Here is a 12063-nt window from a genome sequence, read left to right on the forward strand (position 1 = left end):
TTTAAGAGCACGCTTTGGACGGCCTGTGTTGAAAGTGAATGCTATTATTAGTATCCTAAGTTTTTTATTATTTAAATAATTTAGATATTTTAGGTATTAGGGTTCTTTTAAGTTTCTCTATAAATGTATTTGATATGCACGTCAGAACCACCGCCCCAACGCCTGCACCCAGGGGCCAGAGCCCCTACATCTCTCCTCATCTGTCGTGAAACAGAACCTTGATGAGATGAATCTTCCATCCGCCTGAATCACGACCTGACGATCGCAACCAGATTTGAACCCAACCCGATGCTGTCTGACCGCACCCGATCACCATTCACCCACACTTCACGAAGCCCAGACCCTAATCAGTCCCGCACCGCCAGATCGACCCACCTACATCGTCGCCGTCCCCGCATCGTACCAGACCCGGATCCCATCTGCTCGCCTGCCGCACCACCATCAATCCATCTGACCTTGGTCCTTCATCCTCCTCAGCCGCTTGCAGCTGCCTCGGTCCTCCTCCTCTAAGGTATTTGCTTACTCAAAAATCAATTTCGAAATATGTGTTTCTATTGCTTGATTGTTTATATGATCTTTGCTAAGCTTTTAAGTGTGTCGATTATCTTTTCTTTTTAGAAATTGGGCTATAAGGTTTGCACATGTAATTTATCTGGTTATATCTCAAGTTTCATTTGTACCTTAATTCTGTTATATCTGATACGGCCCTCTCAAGAGTAAATCCCTTTGGTTGGTTGATCAGTCAACAATCACAGTTTGAAATATCTAATCCCTGAACAATATCAAGATCATCTGTCCAATGTGTTCCTTTTTTATTTTTCCTTGGCGTTTTGGGACGATTAGTCTACGTTGTTCCTTAATCTTTGCTCAATATGGGTCTCCAAGACTCTAGTCTTACCTTGACCATTACCTCTGATCAGATTATCAAAGCAATGGCTGAAGGTGAGGATGAATCCTTGGAGATTTGAGCTCCCCTGCTTTCAAAGAGATTGGATTGCTTTGGGGTGTGGGAGATGAGCTGCAGCAACTTGAGCTGATTGTTGCCCAACTCTAATTTGTGCTCCTTGACTTAAAGCAAAAGCAAACCAGTTATGAAGTGATCAAAGTGTGGCTCCAATGTGTAGGCGATTTAGTTTTTGAAGTTGATGATGTGCTAGATGAATTCCGTACTGAAGCTCAGTGGAGACCTTCATGGCTGAAAGGAATACAGTGATTAAAGAAAGTACGTATTTTCTTCCCTAGTTCGAACCAATTTGTTTTTCGGATGAAGATTGCTCATAAGATCATAGATGTTAGAAAGAAATTTAATGTTTTTGCATTACTTAGACGTTTTTAGTTAGAAGAGTTGCTTACTTAAGATCTTACAGTTTCAAATTAGTGAGAGAGTGAGTTATTTGTTTGTGCATGCGGATAATGTAGTTGAGAGAGAGATAAAAGGGCAATGATTCAACTCTTGTTGAATCTTATATGTCAAGGTATTATATTCTTCGTTTTGATTGTTGGGATAGGAGGATTGGGCAAAATCGTAATTGCCCAACTTGTTTTCCATGACGAAGAGGTGGTTAAAAGTAATTTTTAGCTGAAAATGTGGGTGTGTGTGTTTAACACACATTGACTTAATACACTTGCCAAAAAGATTATTTAATCTGTCACCAAGGAAAAATCCAAAAACCTTGAGATAATCAAATGCCAAAAAAGAATCATGAAGAAGATAGATTTGAAAAGGTTCCTTCTTGTGTTAGATGATGTATGGAATGAGAATCTTTAGAAGTGACTTAGCTTTGCTGATAGGTGTTGCAAAAGTTAGTAGAATACTAATAATTACTCATAGTGAAATGGTTGGTACGGGATTAGACACATCCAAGCTGTACATTTTAAAGGGTTTGGATAAATAAAATCTTGTTTGTTATTTAAGAGAATTGACTTTTTAAGACACGAAAAAGCCAAGGAATGCAACAATTAAGACAGTAAGGGAGGAGTCTGTCAGTAATTATCAAGGAGTTTCGCTTGTCATGAAGGACGATATGTCAGATGATGTATGCTGGAACGTGGAAACTAAGTGGCTGAGTTTTAAGGGTAAAATGCTTTCAAGAATAAGTAAAAAATAAATTGATATTTTGCCCACTCTCAGTTACAATGGTCTTCCAGCAAATTTCAAGCATTGTTTGCTTATTATAACTTATTCCTACCTGATTATGAGATGTCTGTACATGAGTTAATAAAACTTGGGATGACGCTTCATTAAGTCTTCAAATGAAAATAATAATTTGAAAGATATTAATTATAGATATTTTATGGAATTACCTTGGAGATCTTTTTTATGTAATTATTTTACAGAGTAAACTTGCAGGAAAAGTGATCTCCAATGTAATTACATAAAATATCTTTAACCAATATCTTCCAAATTGTCATTTTCTTCTAAAGACTTAATGAACCCTTGTGCCATCCAAAGTTTAATTAATTTTTGCACATAAATCTAATAATCGGGTGGGAAATAAGCTACAATAAGCAAAACAATGCTTCAAATGCGTTGGGAGAACATCGTAACTCAACTTAGGTGTGAGAAAAATATCAGTTTCCTCGACTTAAAGTCTTTTATTCTTAACATCAGCCACTCCGTTTCCAATTGTTCAACATATATTATCCGAGCTATCGTTCTTATAGCAAGCGGAACTCCTAAACAATTGCTTGCAATCTCCTTCCTATTGTCTTAGTTGTTGCATTCCCCGACTCTTTTCCATCTTCAAAAGTCATCCTCTTAAAAAATGAGCAATTTATCTAGACCCTTTAAAACTACGTCTTTGATGTGTCTAATCTCATGCCAATAGTTTCACAGCGAGTAGTTATTAGTATTCTACTAACTTTTGCACCACGTATCAGTAACTTTTTCAAGCTAAGCAACTTCTAATGATTCTCATTCCACACATCATCTAACACAAAAAAGAATCTTTTCCCATCTATTTTCTCCCTGATGATTTTTTGCATTTGATCTTTTTCAAGGTTTTTGGGTTTATATAGTGGCAGAAATATAATATTTTTGTCAAGTGTCTGCAAGTCAATTTGTTTGACACACACCCACATTTTCATTGAAAATTATTTTGAACCATCTCCTCATCATGAAAAATGAGTTGGGCAAGTTCGGTTTTGCCCAATCCTCCCATCCCAATTATCGGAACGATGGATACATTTTCTTGATATATGGGATCCAACAAGAGTTGAACAGTTGCCCTTTTATATCTATTTTTCTCAACTATATTATCCGCATGCACAAACGAATGGCTAGCCATCTCTCAAATTTGAAACCGTAAATCTTCAATTAAGAGTTCTTCCAATTGAAAACTCCTACTTAAATGTGATAACATTAAGTTTCTTCGTAATATCTTTGAACTGGTGGGCAATTTTTATTTGGAAAGCTAGTTGATTCGATTTAGAGAATAAGATCCGTGCTTTATTTGGCACTGGATTTCTTTCCAGTGATGAACGTTTCTCTCCTGAGCCTTAGTGTGAAACTCATCCTGCAAATCATCAACTTCAAAATACTAAGTTGTCTTTTGGAACCACATTTTGATCTCTGCATTACTGGCATGGTGGACATTTATGAAGACGATCCAGGCGTGTACAAAGGCATGACGCATCGCTCACAAAAAGATGTTCATCTCTTGCATGATCAGTTGAAGATTAATTAAGACATGTCATACCATACGTACATACAATAAACATGTGGTTTTGAAGTATACCGGATTAGGTTGGTAACGACCGGAGCCGTTACAATAACACAACCGGCTAACATGACCCGAACTCACAAGAAAATTGCAGTTGTGTTGAAGTATACCGGGTTAGGTTGGTAACGAGTGGAGCCGTTAATCACCCGTTACAATGTATAACGGTTGGTTTTGGTCAAATTGCAAATCACTAATTACTCGAGTAAGGAAATTTAGTAATTTCTTAGATAGTTTAACAAGAACTAGTCCATATTTTTCTTATGTTGTATATATTTCTACAGTATTTGGCTCTTTAGCATACTAGTTATTTGGATTTGAACTTGTTTTTTGTTTTCAATTCACATCCTGTGATTAGCATATGGGTAGCATTTCGAAATTCAAACTGCAAAAGCATTCAACGCATGAACTATCGCACAATTCTAATATTCTATTACCGCAGAAATTAGAACCATGAAATATGAATAAACGAACTTCACTACAGTAGCAGCAACGACATCAGTCCACTGTTTAAATTCATCACGAGTTATTATATTAGTCAAAAACTCAAAACGACATAGTCACCAATCAAAGTGTTGATGAACATAAAAATCCGGAAAACAAAGAAATAAAATGTTCATAACATGCAACGTTCTGATCGCACTGCTATAATCAAATTACCTGTTCTATCTATTTCTTAGTACGACTCCGCATTGGTCTTGTCCAGTAAGATGAGGCACCCTTCATGAAAATGAGCCGAGCAAAATTGAAATCCGGAAATCCCAAGATTTCGAACTTCTTTGCTCACAAGGTCCAGTGATGCCAACTCGTGACTTGATTCTTTGCTCGGCAACAACAATACTTCACCACACTGTCTAAAATCTTTCCAGACCTTGTGGACCGAGAGTCATCAATTTGGTCCACGAATCCTTTCTGCCGTACTCTTTCGTTACCCATATATCAAGAGCATAATCTTCAGACCCCATATCCAAGATAAACAGAGCAACAGCTTTTTTATCTCCTGTAACAGTCAATCGCAATTCCAACTCAAACCTCCATTTAAAAGTGTGTGGCAAAGACATCCGACGAAACACCTCAGCACAAGTCAAATTTCAATACAAAATAGTTACGTTCATCCTTTGTGTTCCGACACACAGGCCAATGAAGAGCCCCATTAACAAAAACATTGGGAGCAGCTTTATCTATCAGACATGCAGGAGAAATGCAACCAAGACTGGTTCATGAACCCTTGGCTAGGGAATAACCTTGCCTAAAGTTGGTAACTCATGTTGCTCCAAAAGAGTGGCAATTCTCACGACCTTATAGTCGTTGTTAATAGCATCAAAACCAAAGCCAATAGAAGCATCATATCCACGATGCGTGCTAAAGGTAACATCAGGCATGGGAAGGGTCACTAACTTCCTAATGGATGGATTCCATATAAAGAAGTTGTAAGCATAACAGAACATATCATCCACAAGACAGATCAGCCCGTCACAAACTCCAACTACACGAAGAAATGAACCTCGTCAAAAGCCTGGTTATCAAAATGCAGAGAGTGAACCTCGTCTGTTACCTTGCAACCCGTTTTGGAGAGAATGGTTCTCTTCTTACCACAAACCCTGTGGAGCAGGAGGAGGTGAGTGCCATTCTGGCCAGCAAGATTGCCTCTTCGGGTGAGATGTTGCTAAAAAAGCTTCGGTTTATGATCATGGACCTCCATGTCTTGCACACTGAGGTGCATTTGACCAGAGACTTAGCAGGTAGCCTAATGAGGATCTCGTGGACGATTTCCGGAGGAAAATCCCGAGGACAAGAGGGTATCATCCCTTCCAATTTCAGTTCTTGCATTTCTTGTATGATATCCATGTCTTGCACATCCAAATATTTATACACCAACTGAGAATAACAATATAAACAAAATAAATAAATATCACCAAAAAATATACAAATAAATCCAACAATAGTCAGCAATAAAAAACCCTAGACAATCAGATTTTTCAGATGAAACCCTTTTTCCACTCAATAAATACAAAATCGAAAACCCATCAGAGAAAATCAAACGCTAAATCCAAACCCTGCATTCTCATCGGAAAAATAAAAAAAGTAAAAAATCTCTGAAAAAAAAAACCCAGAAAAGTAAAAAGAAGAACTTGAGTACTCACAATGTGTGGAGCCGATGAGCCGGAGAACGGAGCTGAGGGAGCGCCTCGTTCTTCTTCTGCTGTGTTGGAGAAGAGGATTGAAGAAATCACTCTCTCTCTCTCTCTCTCTCTACTAGTTTCGAGAGAGAGAAAGTGCCTCGGCGCAAAACCCTCATGGTTCTTGGTTTGATCCTCTGCATTTATATGCTGATGTTAATGCTGCCAGCGTACTCGCTACAGATTAAGTTGAACAATTAAGCTGTATTTTGGCGGGTTTATTGAGGGTTTAAGGCTTAATGCGGAAGAGCCATTCTTTCTGATTTCTATTTTGGCCCCTTATTTTCTACTAGCTTGTGTTTTGCTGCCTTAGTCTTGGACGTTAAACTAAATTGTGCTAATGCAAAAGGAAATGATAAACTAAAAATAAATTAAGTTAAAAGACACGTGTTATTTAAGTAGATAGGTTACACATGGTTTGAGTGCAGAATATATGGTCGCCTCCCACACACTTCTGTTAATCATATCTGTTGTTTTTGTTTGATTTATTCAATCTAATAACCATAAATAAAAAGGTCATGTAAGAGCCTAAAAAAGTATGTGACAACAAAATCCCATTAGTAAATAGAGGAAGCTACTGAAATCTCACATTGAGGACATTTCCATCAAATTTTTGTCAAATATATTCACATGCATAACATGTGATTATCTTGAGGGTAATGTTGTCATAGTTGTGCTTCCAACTCATGGTAATCTAGTAGATGAAGAATACCATACAAATTGATTGATTGTGTGATTTGTGATTAGTAAAGCATCATAACCTCTTTGGTTATAAACTTTTCTTGTATGGATTTTGTGGGTCGTTTCTTTTCACTAGTTTGGATAACATGAGAAGGCAAACAAAGCAGAGCCACCGCAACGCCTCCTCTCAGGTCAATGAGCTTCTATGGCGGCGCCAATGTTGGAAGAGATGAAGGTGGTGGAACCAAAGATGATGGGATGGTTATGTTGGTAGGGCTGGGGTTGCTTGGGGTACCGCAGCTGTTGTAGCTACGAAACTTGTGATGTTTGAGGTGACGGTGGATGTGGTGGTGGTTGTGGAGGAGGAGGTTGAGGGTGCTTGATTAAATCATGCTCCATTGAAAACAATCTCAAAGAAAGGGTGAGAGAATAGCTTAGCATCACCGTCTCCTCCATTGTAAACAATTTCGAAATTATTTAACGGAAACGGGCGCACGGATTCAAGCTGCAAAACCGACATTTCTTCCGTAGATCCGTTCAAGGTTTACAATTACAACAGTCGAAGAATTACTCAATAAAATACACCAGAACTGAAATATTTAAAACTTCCATGCCATGAAAGAACACCGACACTTCGTTCATCTCATAAACTAAGGCACTTGAGACATTTCCCAGCAAGGGACATTGCTAGCTGCATTACAACCAAAGAAAACAGAGGAAAACGCAAACGAAAGCCACTATATTAGTACTCGCAAACTCTTTTAGGCTTTGCGTATAATAAATGAAAGCTAATGCAGAATCTGAACTCTTTTATTTACTTTTTTATGAACGAAACCCAGCGGATAAAACACTCAATGCAACGACAATTCTAAAACTCTTGTATAGCAGCAGGACCATGTACGATATGAATACACAAACTCACTATCGAAGCAGCAAGAGCTTCGCATTCCACTGTTTAGCTTCACACCAAGTGATTAATAGGTCAGAAAATTGTCTATGGCAACAAAAGAAAGAAGGGCAATCAGCTAAAACAGGAAAACGAAAGAAGAAAAAAAACGAGAGCCAAGTGCAACCCGACATGCAGTGCTCTTCTTGGTCGGCAAAGAATTGTAAGTGTTCTTGTTTTGCTCTTACAACTACAATCACATTACCTGTTCTTTCTCTTAGTAGGAAGCTGCCTCAGTCTCGTCGAGTAAGAGGAGGTTACCTTCATAAGAATCAACGGAGCAGTATGGATATCCAGAAATCCCAAGACTTTTTAATTGTCCGCTCACAAGATCTAGGGAAACCAAATCAGTCTTTAATTCTTGAGTATCATAGTAAAGGTAATACTCTTGTTCCCGAAGAAGGTTCAATAATACTTCACCATTCTTCCTAAAACATAATGCTCTGGTAAAAGTCTTGTCGGACCTTGAGGACCGAGACTAACCAATTTGGTCCATGACTTCTCTACGCAGTACTCTTTCATCACGAAGGCAAGAAGCATTTATCTTGTTATTCTTTGCAAACAAAGCAACAGATGTTTGGTCTTTTGACACAGACAATTGCAATCCCAATGCGGAACTCCATCTGAAAGTCCCTGGCAGCAATACCTCACGAAATAACTCGCTTCCAATATCAAATGCCAATATAAAATAATAAAGAGCATATTTTGTCCAGCGGGTGACAGGCCAATGAAGAGTCCGATTAACAGAAGGCTCATCTAATGTTTCAGTTGACAAAGTTAATACAGTTTGATTAGGAGCTGATGTATGCACATAATATTTCTTTGACGAAAAAAGCACATAATATTTCAAAATAATTATGAAAAACATATGTAACATAAAGTAGTTTAATTATTTGTAATAAAATAAAAAAATGTATGGTTCCAGCTTCTTTATTTATGCCCTACAGGCATGCAACATGCTGGCCCGGGATAATTTGGGTCGTAATCAAGGTAACATCCGACTTTTGTTTAAAACAATAACCACACTTTCTTTTTTTTTATCTTTTACACATCTCTTTTGGGATGAAAAGAGATGTGTAAAGTGTTAGGAATATAATAGAACCTATATGTAATTAAAGGTTTTACTTTACTTAGCTGTTAAGCTAATTGTATCTATTTATATGATATTGTATTCTTTCAGACTGTAAGATGAATTCATTCAATCAATACACTTCTCTTTCTAGAATTCTCTCTCTCTCTCTACCTTTATCTTTTCTCTCACAGAATCATAAGTTTCTACATGGTATCTTCGCCGTTGTCTAACGACCTAGATCCACCGCTTCCGTCTTCTTGAATTTTCTCACCCTTTCTCTTCTCCCAAACAGATCTTATCTACCTGATCTTCTTTAATTTCTTAAACTTTCTTCTCCAATCTTGCTTCTCTGATGGCGACTGGTGTAAATTCTGCGGATCTTTCTTCTCCGGCTGGTTCTTCTGGTTCTACTGTCGCGCCCAATGTGTCCAATCCGTCTATTTCTTCGATCACTGTTCAGAATATCACTGGCATGGTTGCAACGAAACTCACTCGCCACAACTACATCACTTGGCGTAGTCTCTTTCTTCCTGTTCTGAAACGATTCAAGCTTTTAGGGCTTGTCAATGGAACTGATGTGTGTCCTCCTCCATTTGTGCCTGATTCGTCTGGATCTCAAGTTTCTAACCCCGAATTTGAGACTTGGTGCGATCGTGATCAAATCCTGATGATTTGGATTAATTCAACATTATCTGAAGATCTCCTTCCATTGACGGTTGGCATGGCCGATTCTAGATCTCTCTGGCAATCTCTCGAACGGCGGTTTTCTGGTGCATCTTGTACTCACATTCACAGCCTTCGTTCGAAGATTCAGACTATCCAAAAAGGAGAGTCTTCAATGACTGATTACCTCAACTCTCTTAAGGAAATCTCTGATAAACTTGCCGCGGCTGGCGAACCGATTTCTGACTCAGATCTTGTGGCCTACATTCTTTCTGGTCTCTCTATTGAGTATGAATCATTTATTGATTCTATTGAAACAAGATCTGACTTTGTCAATCCTGATGAGCTGCATGGATTACTCCTGAGTAAAGAGATTTCTCTTCTGAAACGCAAAACCAGAGAATCGTCTTCTTCTTCAGCACCGTTTCATGCTTATACGGCTCAACCTGGTGTTTCTGGTTCCAACAATTTCAGAGGCCGTGGTCGATTTCAGAACAAAAATCGCTACAATTCGAATCGCAATTTTGGAGGCAATCGTCATTACAACAACAATTCTGGCAGTATTCTTGGTCCTGGTCCTAATTCCAGATCCACATTCTCTGGTCAGAATTTCAACAATTCCTTTTCTGGCCGCTCTCTTCAGTGCCAATTATGTCTCAAATTTGGTCATGAAGCTTTCAACTGTGAGAAGCTCCTTCAGTTTGCATCTCAACGATCCAGTCATGGACCTCCTGTTGGCATGACGGCTGCGACTTCTCCTCCACCGAGCTATTGGTTGACTGATAGTGGAGCCTCTCATCATGTGACACCTGATCCATCCTCTCTTAATTCTGCAATTCCCTACAATGGCAGTGATCAGCTGTTTGTTGGTAATGGTAAAGGTCTGTATATTTCTCATACTGGATCTGCCTTAATTCGTACTTCCAATGCTACATTTAAGCTCAATGATGTGTTGTTGGTTCCCAAAGCATCCCATAATCTGTTATCAGTTTACAAATTTGTCTATGACAATTGGGCTTCTCTGACTTTTGATCCTTTTGGGTTCTATATCAAGGACCTAAGAACTGGGAAGATGTTTTTCCAGGGCCTCTGTGAAGGTGGCTTATATCCTTTCTACTGGACTGCATCTAATAAAACCTCAGGAATTGCTCTCTCGCCTACGGCATTGATGATAGCTAAGGCAGATGTTCATCTCTGGCATAAAAGACTCGGTCACCCATCGAGCTTAGTTTTACATAATGTTGTTCATAACCATCAGCTACCTGTTATTGGTTCTGTAAATTCAGGGTCCATTTGTACTGATTGTAAGTTGGGGAAGGCATCTCGATTACCATTTTCTACTTTGCCTTGTACTTCCACTAGGCCTTTTCACTTACTGCATACAGATGTTTGGGGTCATTCTCCCTCTCTTTCATGTACTGGTTTCAAGTATTACCTCATTTTGGTCGATGACTATACTAAATACAGCTGGTTTTATCCTATGGTTTATAAGTCTGATGTTTACTCCACTTTCAAGACTTTTGTTCTCAAGGTTACAAATTTCTTTTCTTGCAAGATCCAATGTCTCAGGTCAGATTCAGGGGGTGAGTTCTTAAGCAAGAATTTTCAGACTTTTCTCAATGAACAGGGTATTACACATCAGTTAAGTTGTCCGCATACACCTGAACAAAACGGCTGTGCAGAAAGGAAGCACAGGCATGTTGTTGAAATGGGTCGGACTCTTCTCTTTCAAAGTGGAATGGCACCAAAATTCTGGGTTGAGGCTTTTCAAACTGCTGTCTACATTATAAATAGACTGCCTCCTCAAGCATCTTCTACTAGCCCTTGGGAAAAACTTTTCAATGCTGTTCCTAAGTATCACACTCTCAAAGCTTTTGGCTGTGCGTGCTACGCATGGCTGCAGCCCTATTCGTCAACTAAACTTGATCCGAATAGCAAGTTGTGTGTTTTCTTCGGCTATAGTCTCAATCATTGTGGCTATCGCTGCTTTGATCCTGTGGCTAACAGAGTGTATATCTCACGGCATGTTACTTTTGATGAACACCTGTTCCCTTTTAAGCAAGGCTTGTTCTCTACCTCTACTTTACCCCAGAGTACTTCATCTCTCAGCTCTTCTCCTATTACTGTCACTATTCCTGTCTCCTCTTCACCAAGCTCTTCCTCGAGTCTTTCACAGCTTGCTAGTCCTGCTGGTTCATCACCACATCAAGCATCCTCTGTACCTGACAGTAATGCGTCCACAACTGCTACTTCTCATCCGTCCACTCCCTGTTTACCATCTGCTCCTGTACCTGCCCCTGCTCTACCTAATTCGCACCCTATGATTACGAGAGCTAAGGCTGGAATTCATAAACCAAAGGTCTTCACAGCAACAAAACATTCCCTTCCAGCTTCTGTTGATTCTATTACTTGTCTTCCTTCCACACCTACCACTTTTTTACAAGCTTCAAAAAATCCCAACTGGATGCAAGCTATGAAGGATGAGTTTCAAGCATTGAAATCCACAGGCACTTGGGAATTGGTTCCGTTTCAGTCTCATTTGAACTTGGTTGGTTGCAAGTGGGTCTTTCGACTCAAACATAAACCTGATGGCTCTATTGAACGGTATAAGGCTCGTCTTGTCGCCAAAGGTTTCCATCAACAAGAGGGTCTTGACTTCTCTGAGACATTCAGTCCTGTTGCAAAGCCTACTACTATCTGAATTCTCTTATCCTTTGCTGTTTCCTATGACTGGTTTGTCCATCAGCTTGATGTAAGTAATGCCTTTTTGCATGGTACATTAAAGGAGGATGTCTACATGGT

General features: G+C 39.1%; 2 long non-coding RNA genes across 2 annotated transcripts; one reads left to right on the forward strand and one right to left on the reverse strand.

Moving 5' to 3' along the window:
* The first annotated feature begins 178 nt into the window (after positions 1-178).
* Positions 179-4041, forward strand: LOC103945987. Its single transcript, XR_667052.3, has 2 exons — positions 179-511; positions 921-4041. It is a non-coding gene; the product is annotated as an uncharacterized LOC103945987 (long non-coding RNA).
* On the reverse strand, positions 3679-6166 carry LOC125470525. The gene is made up of 2 exons (XR_007252819.1): positions 5864-6166; positions 3679-5597 (listed from the first exon to the last, which is right to left on the reverse strand). It is a non-coding gene; the product is annotated as an uncharacterized LOC125470525 (long non-coding RNA).
* Positions 6167-12063: the final 5897 nt, after the last annotated feature.

The sequence above is a fragment of a genome, unplaced genomic scaffold, assembly GCF_019419815.1.
Source record: "Pyrus x bretschneideri cultivar Hongxiangsu unplaced genomic scaffold, Pyrus_bretschneideri_v1 Contig50, whole genome shotgun sequence".
Taxonomy (NCBI): domain Eukaryota; kingdom Viridiplantae; phylum Streptophyta; class Magnoliopsida; order Rosales; family Rosaceae; genus Pyrus; species Pyrus x bretschneideri.